Below are 9,915 nucleotides of genomic sequence, written 5' to 3' on the forward strand. Positions count from 1 at the left end.
TATGACCTATAAATTTTCTTGCCTATTTTTGACCAATCCCATTTTCGACCAATCCCAAGAAGAAATCCATCTAAAATTTAGTTTCTCTCTTGAGGTAGTCTTATTTTTGGAAAAAAAATTTGAATATTGATTTTTCTTTGCACAATTCTCACACGGGTGAAGATCAAAAGATCGATCTTTCACATGTTCAACTCTATTACACTTTTGAAATCGATCAAGTTGTTCTAGAACAACACCATCCATAAATCCAACACTTTGAAATTGTACAGATTTATAAAAATCCAAAAGATGAAAAGATACATCTAAGACATATTTTTTAAATCCCAAATCAATTTTTTGTTTTCTATGCGTAATCTCTTCCCACTCTCTTATAAAAGTTTCGGAAATGACGAGCTTCACATATGTATTCAAATGACTCTTACATACACTTGATTTAACATGAGTTTCCACTCCACCCAATTTTTCCCCTGAAATGGTTTGGACAATCCTTGACTGTAGATTAGAATCTGGCTCAAACAAATTTTTATTCTAAATAAACACTAGTTCAGAATCACAATTTTTCTTCTAAAGTTTGTCTCGCTAAAACTACGACTCTAGCTTCAAGAATTCAATTTTTCTTTGAGCATTTTTCAAACATTTTTAGATGTCAAATAGTGTGCCATTGTTGATTTGGACATTTTTGTGGGCAGTGGACAACATTATATTTCTTAATAAATGTAACAAATCATTAAATTTTGCCATCTTTTCACTCAGAATGCACCCAATAGAATAAAATTTACAATGATTTAACAGGGTCTCAGGGTCAACCAAAAATGCACTCATTTTACAAAGTTATTTTAAAACATAAATCACAACTTCATAATCACATTTGTATGACTAATACTAACTCATAATGGTTTCTTCACACTCATCATAATAACATTCAACGTAAGGAGAAACCAGAATAAAATGGTTTACGAACTCTTCTCAAACATTTTCACAATGCTCTAGAATTTAGTCAAATCTTCTTCATACACATGTTATCTTAGTATAAGATACAATTATCATGGCCTTCTCCACTGGTATTCACTAAATACATACCTTATCCAACTGTTTCTCCAACAAATGACCTTTGTAATCTCTACTTGCATGGAGGTTGTGATGTCAACGATCACTTCTGCATTGATGGTTAACCATGGAGGACTTTTATATAAATTCCTCCTTCAAAAATTTGTTCTACCACAATGTTTGATTTCTTGTTTGAATACAATAAGTGATTTCATACTCTTTTCGTTAATTATAAAAATTTCCACATCATGCTTATAAGAATATCAAGCTAAGCCTTCGGAATAGCATTCAATCATTTACTCAGGGTTAATGGCGGTGAAGATATTTACATAAATACAGAATGACTGTGATATCTCCATGTATTTTGATTTATAATTTTGAAACTCTCGTATGATGCTTACCATAGGGATCAGATGAAGAACCATCGCCAACTATTTTCAAGAATTAATATAAGTTGTCATCATAGAGATAGAATACTCGCCAAACAATATTGCAAGCTCTATATGATGACATTTGAAATGAAATTTTGCAAGGAAAACAAAAGAGGGAGTTCTCGTCATCATGTTCTAAGAGGTGGACTATCATTCAACGATCTATGCATCCAGTTGGCTGATGTTCATGCAAACAGATACAAAACTGCAACATTAAACAAGTGTATATTTGGTCTCCTCACCATGTCAATTCTTTGTTCTATTCTCTCTAGTGTCTTTCATTAATAGATTCATTTTTCTCCTCTCAACATTTTCCAAGCAACATCCCATGGAGACATAAGTGATGCTGATTTGATGTGTTCTCAATCATATTAGAAAGTATCAGTTTTGTGGATGGTCTCCCTCTTGAATATGGTGAGCTCTGAATTTTCAAACAATTGTATCAGGCATAATTATATGGAGAAACTCTCAATCACTTGAAACTTGGAAAAGTATTGAACGAATGTACAAGTATGCTAAATCGACTTCCAAAATACACTAAGAAAACACAAACATGTTATTGCATCCAAGGTTCAAAAAATAATAAACTATCCTCCTCACTTGACTTTGCAACATTCATATTCCTCGCTCTTCTTCACCAATGCTCTATAAGAAGGCCACACAACGGTGGTTAATTTTATTAGACATAGCATATTGACCAAGCTCTCATTCAATAGAGAATTTTCCTGCTCTTGTACCACTGTAAGACACATAAATTGGAGACCATATTCAACTATATATTAAATATTGATCTCAATGAATGATGTACAATGTGTACATATTAGTACATACAAGAAACTGTTGAATCAATTTCCAGGTCTTTTTGGATTCTAATAACCAATCACCCTCCCAAGGATTAGTCAAATGAGCGAAGGCAGTAGACCAGGGAAAATTTTAAGAACCCCCCCTAAATTTATAAATATAATAAATGGGCGAATCTCCATGGTATATAGGAAAAATGGAAGGCGATTTTATCAATAATATAATATGTATATAGAATTTTTTGGCGAATCTCTCACCAGGCATGGCGAATATTTTACTCAATTATAATATCTTGTAAGATCTTGTTGAGTCTTTCACTAAATAATAAAACTTTGTAAAGTCCTAGTGAATCTTAGCATAGGCTACATGCTGGTTTAATTCCCCCATTTAAATAGGCTACATTTCAGGTGAATACCATGGGTCAATACCATGTGCCATTTTGGTGAATACCATGGGTCAATACCATGTGCCATTTTTATTTTTATTAATTCTAATATTAGGGTTAATAACGGTTTTTTGCATGGTATTAATAACAATCTAGTCCATGGTATTTGTCCCATAGTATTTTGGCCATAGGTTTCACCTAAATATAACCCATTTTTTGAGTGTTCGTAAATATAAGGTGACTTATGGAGTAAATATAAAAAAATGTTTTATTTGTTTACCATACCTCTCGTTTATTTATATTTTTATTAATTTACCATACCTCTTTTACAAATATGGTATTTGGCCCATAGGATTCACTTAAATAAAACCTCTTTCTTGAGCCTTCATAAATAGAACGAGGGTTATGGACTAAATATAAAAAGAGGTTTTATTTATTTATGATACGTCTAGTTTATTTATATTTTTATTTATTTACCATACCTTTTGAGTAAGTATAAAAAGACGTTTTATTTATTTACCATACCTCCACTTTACTTATATTTTTATTTGTTTACACCCTTACATGTATATAAGGTGACTTATGGAGTAAATATAAAAAATGTTTTATTTATTTACCATACATCTCATTTATTTATATTTTTATTAATTTACCATACGTCTTTTATAAATATGGTATTTGGCCCATAGGATTCACTTAAATAAAACCTATTCTTGAAAATGGGCGAATGGATTCACTTAAATAAAACCTATTCTTGAAAATGGGCGAATGGAAGGTTGTAAGTCCTAATTTCAAGGGCTAAATTTACCTTTTTTACCCTCTCCCTTAAAATAAGGTGGGCTATTTGAGGTGATTTGTAAAAATGTACTATGCTACAAAATATTCGCCCACTAAAAAATTAAAACCCCTTAATTTCGCCAAAGGGCGAACATTCGCCCCTAAAATTATCCTTGCAGTAGACTGACATGTTACGGTGCTTGCAAGTTGCCACTATATACTAATTAATATCACCGTGGCCATCCATCAACAATTTCGAGTCCCTCACATGTCACCAATTCACTCATATGTTGTTGAACTTTCATTCTTATCACCATTTTTTCATCTATTTCCGAAGTTCACATCAAAACTAAAGTGAAATACAAACAGACAAATCTGAGTTGCAAAAAAAATAATTTGGGCCCAGAAATCACTGGGCTGTTGGCTATGTTGAATAAATCAGGTGCAAGTTAGAACCTTACTCAATCCGATCTGATGATTAATTAAGTTTTAATTTAGTATATATATCCCAATTCCCCATCATCACATGCATGATGCATAAACGGCATGCCTTGAATTCCCACTGAATAAATTTACTACTTTTTACCATTTTATTTGAAAAGAAATATTTAATAAAGTAGAAGTTGTACCATACCTTCAACGGATGGAATATCTTCCAGCAACTTTTTTTTTTACTACCACATGACGATGAAGTTCCAAGCATGAACGTGAAAATTCCAGAGTACTATGAAATTGATGAAATCAAATGATTTGGTGAATTTTAAGGTGGATTATGGTGGTTTTATAGGAAATGCAAGTTGTAGACTAAATATTTGGTTGATTTGGTTGATCCCTCTATGTTTACAATCATAAAATCCAATAATGAGAGGGAAATATTGCTAGCTATCCCCAGTGCCAAGTAACATTGATTACTCATAGTATATGAGTAAAATCCCTTGCCATGTTCGCATAGCCCAAGTGGACAAAGGAACTAGTCAGAGAAAAATAAACGTGAAATGGTATCAATGGAGATGAGCCGAGTGTGTTTCATATGTTGAAGGATGAGAAGATCCAATAGATAAAATGTGAACAAAATTGAAAAGAAAGAGTTGTAGTTCTCAGGTGTGGCCTGCACCTGGAGACTACACTCACAAAACTTGAGAGATCACTCTCCTCCACTCTATTCATCAATCAATCAAAGATTACATCAATAAATACAATACTAGGAAATAGGAAGTTGCACCCAAACCCCATAATTATAGGAACTAATCCTAAACTAGGGAGAAAGTTACAACAACGTAACTATTTTCTCCATTAATAACAAAATAATATTAGTTATTCTCAACTCCCCCCCTTAATGGAGAAAGGGTTCTTCTGAACTCCTAGCATCTTTCTAAACAATTCAAATTTCACTCGTGCAAGAGGCTTTGTAAAAATATTAGCCACATTGTCACAAGTTTTACAATATTCGACAGCAATTTCTTTTGACTGTATTTTTTCTCTAACAAAGTGAAACTGGGTGTCTATGTGTTTGGTGCTTTTATGAAACACTGGATTGTATGCTAATTTGATAGTGCTCTGGTTGTCGCTTCTGATAGAAGTGGGTTGCTTTTGTTCTTTTCCTGCATCGTTAAGAAGTCTCCTCAACCAGATTGCTTGACATGTTGCTGCACACAATGCTTGATATTCATCTTCACATGACGACAAAGATACAGTACTTTGTTTCTTGCTGCTCCATGCAATTACCCCGGAACCTATGTTAAATGCATAACCTGTGATGGACCTCCGATCATCTAGGTTACCTACCCAGTCTGAGTCTGAAAAACCTGCTAGAGTAGCATCAAAATCAGTGTATAAAATACCAAAATGAACAGTACCACAAAGATACCTCAACACGCTTTTTGCTGTTGTCCAGTGACTTTCACGCGGTTTTGACATGAATTGGCTTAATACACTAACTGAGTATGCCAAGTCGGGTCTGGTTGTTGTAAGATATATAAGGCTACCAACCAGCTATCTGTACATTGTGGCATCTACCTCCTTAGTGCCATCGTCATTGCTCAATTTCAAATTCTGCTGCAAAGGTGTTGCTGCTGCTCTACACTGATCCATACCAAACTTTTCCAATAGATTCTCGCATACTTCCCTTGAGTAAGGAAAGTTTTCCCAGTATCTTTGAATACTTCTAATCCCAAACAATAGTTAAGGCTTCTGATATTTTTCATCTCAAAAACTTGTGCCATGAGCCTTTTGATTCCTCTAATTAAATCCTCTGCATTTTTTGTTAAAATCATATCATCCACATATAGAGAAATCAAAATAATCTGCCCCTCGTTATTGTACTTGGTATACAAATTTGGGTCATTTAAACTTCTATGGAAACCATACTCTACAAAGAAAGAATCAACCTTTTCATACCAAGACCTAGGTGCTTGCTTTAAACCATATAAAGCCTTTTTCAATCTGCAAACAAGATGTTCCTGCCGCTGCTTTACATATCCTTATGGCCGTACTAAGTAAATTTCTTATTTTAAATCACCATTTAAAAATGCAGATTTAACATCAAGCTGGTGTAATTCCCAATTACATTTAGTAGCTAAAGCAATAAGCATTATAATTGTATTTAGCTTTGCTACAGGTGCAAAAGTATCATCAAAATCTATACCTTCCTTCTGTGAGTATCCTTTTGCAACCAACCTAGCTTTTAACTTATCTATACTTCCGTCTGCATTCATTTTTGGTTTCCAGCCACTTTCTTCCTATAGGTGTTTTATTTTTATGCAGCTCTACTAATTCCCAAGTATTATTTCTAAGAATTGATTCCATCTCCTGATTCATTGCAGCTCTCCATTCCTCAAATTGACTAGCTTCTTTATAATTAGAGGGCTCTATAATGTTCAAAAACTTTGACATCAACGCATAGTTTCTCAACTTCAATGGTAATTGAGTCTTCCTACCTGACCTTCTTGGTAGGGGACTTACCTCAAATTTGTTTTCTTCTGCAATAACTGGGCCTGCTCTTTCACCTTCTTGTTGTTCTTCTTCATTCTCTTCTTTCTGCTCCTGTTCCTGCTCCCTTTCATCCTCGCTGCTTTCCTCCAACATCAATGGAATGTGCCAATCATCTCCAACATCAATTTTCCTTTCCTGTACTTGTTCATGAAAGACTACATCTCTACTTGCAAATGTCTTACGAGACTCAGGATTGAGCAGTTTGTATGCTTTAAACTCTGTGCCAAAACCAACAAAGATGCATTTGACTGCCTTAGGGTCTAGTTTCTTTCTATCAACTTTGGGTACATGTGCAAATTCCTTTGACACAAAGACTCTTAAGTGATTTACTGCTGGTTTAAATCCATACAAGGCTTCAAAAGGGGTTTTGAAGCCAATAAACCTAGTAGGACTTCTATTTTTCAAATTTACAGCAGTATTTATCGCTTCTACCCAAAAAGTATTATATAGACCCTTACCTTGTAGCATGCTCCTTGCGCACTCTACCAGGGTTCTGTTTTTACGCTCTGCAACACCGTTTTGTTGTGGTGTGTGCGGCACTGTATACTGCTGAACAATCCCGTGAGATTTGTAGTATTTCATGAATTCCTTTGATTTGTATTCTCCTCCTTGATCAGATCGGAGAATTTTAATACTTTTTCCAAACTGTCTTTCCACCAGGGTTTTGAAATCTATAAAACATTGGAAAGTCTGACTTTTCTTGTTTAAAAAATAAACCCATGAATACCTAGTGCAGTCATCAGTAAACAACAAAAAATAGTATGCTCCCCCTAGCGACCTTGTCTGCATGGGACCACATACATCATTGTGCACTAGCTCTAAGATTTCTATTTGCCTCCTCCTATCATGCACAGGGAACTATTCTCTATGCATCTTTCCTAAGGCACAACCTTCACAGTTTAACTGAATGTTACGAAAGATGGGGAGACCTTCGACCATACCTTTCTTCTGTAACAACATGAGATCCTGCAGATTCAGATGACCAAACCTCTGATGCCAGAGTTGTTCAGCTTTCGACTCTCCTGCAACCATGGCTTGCTTTGATATACTTTTTGCATCCAATCTATATAGGCTTCCAACTCGCATGCCTGTTGCAAAAATTTCATTCCTGCAATCCTTTATCACACAGTGAGTCTTGAAGAATTCGACATTCATATCTTGGTCAGCCATCATGGATACAGATATCAGGTTTTTCTTTATTCCAGGTACATATAAAACATTTGAAAGGTGACTAATTTTTCCATTTGGTAACTTAACTGAAATCACCCCATGACCTTTAATCTGATATCCATTATCATCCCCTAGATATATTTTTGATCCATTTATAATTTCTTCAAGACTGTCGAAAAATTCTTTATTACCTATCATGTGAGAGGATGCTCCGGAATCGACATACCAGATGCCATCTTCATTTGATGCAGAAAGGGCACAGTCGATTGTGAACAGTCGAAATTCATGACTCAAGCCTTCTTCTTCAACAAAATATCCTCTGTGTTTTGGATTTTCCTGTCTCCTCCTTGCCTCATCAGCCTGCCTCTTATGATAACAATCTCTTTGTCTATGACCCTTCTTTCCACAATAAAAGCATTTCTTTTCAGAATGATTTGCAAGCATACCTTTATGACAGTGATGTTTATGTGTTGTTCCTCCTTTCTGGACTGACTGCTGCTGTGATTGCTTCCCTTTAGATAGTTGTCATTTTTCCACCAGCGCGAGATCGTCACTTTGGGGGTTCAGATTCAGGTTTTGTCATCACTCTTCCTCTTGCTGCAAGATCGCAGTGAGATCATCAAAAGTGGGTGTTTTCTCCCTTGCCGAGACTCCAGTGATGAAGGTTTGGAAATCATCACGCATCCCATTCATTGTAATTGCAACAAGATCTTCATCAGCCACCGCCACTTCGTCTTTAACATCCTTAATTCGCGCGACAAATGCAGTAGCAGACTCCCTTTCATCCATCCTCATTGAAAATAGCTTGCTCATCAGAGCCAAAACTCTGTTTGTATTCTAGGTCTCATACAGATTCTTGATTTTCGTCCAAATCTCTGCAGACGTTTTACAGTCTCTGATGTGTGCAATGACATTGTCTTTCACAGACATCTTTAACAGGACCCTGGCCTTGTTTTCTCGTTTTTCCAAGTCTTCCTTCTGCGTGCTCGCAGTCGGCTTCTGCTCATCGCCTGTCACTATAGTGCAAGTGTTCGCACCTTCGAGCAGGGTCTGGATCTTAAACTTTCAATTCGTGAAGTTAGACCCGTTGAGTTTACCAGACTCGTTAAGGTAAGATTCCATCGTATTACTCATTGTGAATCTACTTAACAACAACAAAAAAAAATACCTATCAGATCGATCTGTCACCTCTACCACCGATCTACAGTGTCTGGCACTCCCGCTCCAATGAGAAAATTCAGTGTTTTCAACACAGCCGAAACAATGATCTGATCATAATTGATCTGATCCACCTCTCTCGGATTGATCTGCCACTTCGCCGATCCTGCTCTCCTTGCAGATCACCAAACGAAGTCGAGGTTTCCCACAGATCTCCTCTGGCGCTTTCCCGATCTGTCTCTCCCAGACGGGTCTGCAACTCCGCCGATCTACACTGTTTGCAAACCGCCAAACGAAGTTCACGTTATTCGCAGATCCCTTGGCGCTACCCCGAGCGAAAAATCCGCGCTAACTGAAAATCGCTTAGAGTATTTCAATTGGTGCGACTTTCCCGGTAAAATCTCGCGCTAATCGGGCTTTTTGGCGCTCTGGCGCAGTTTATTCCTCAAAATCCGTGCTAATTCCTCTTCTGGCGCGACTGTCAGCGCAAAATCCGCGCCAATCCGTGCAAAATCCGCGCCAAAATTTTCGGGTCCGAGCCAGGTGTTTTGCAGTCCACCTGCTCAATCGAGCACAGATCTCTCGTGTACACACAACCACAAAGGCACTTCAAGCCACACAGGCTATTCCAGCCACACAGGCAAGCTAGCTACTACAGGCACTTCAGCCTCATAGGTGACAAAAGATCAGGCTCACTCACTCTGAGCTCTGATACCAAGATAAAATGCTAACAGAATTGAAAAGAAAGAGTTGTAGTTCTCAGGTGTGGCCTGCACCTGGAGACTACACTCACAAAGCTTGGGAGATCACTCTCGTCCACTCTATTCATCAATCAATCAAAGATTACATCAATAAATACAATACTAGGAAATAGGAAGTTGCACCCAAACCCCATAATTATAGGAACTAATCCTAAACTAGGGAGAAAGTTACAACAACGTAACTATTTTCTCCATTAATAACAAAATAATATTAATTATTCTCAACTCCAATCTGTTTGAATAACGCCGATAGAGTAAAAGGGTTAAGTTATCCCGATTTGAATGAATTAAGTGGAGAACGCCATGAGGGTAGGGACTCTCAGAAAACCAAATTTTGCTTCTAACGACATGAAGAACGTGGTGAATGAATTGCAAAGACTAGGCCTTTTTGAAT

The sequence above is a fragment of the Pinus tabuliformis genome, chromosome 1_2 (genome assembly GCF_031772625.1).
Source record: "Pinus tabuliformis cultivar Carrire ecotype Pingquan chromosome 1_2, CPIR1, whole genome shotgun sequence".
Classification (NCBI taxonomy): Eukaryota; Viridiplantae; Streptophyta; class Pinopsida; order Pinales; family Pinaceae; genus Pinus; species Pinus tabuliformis.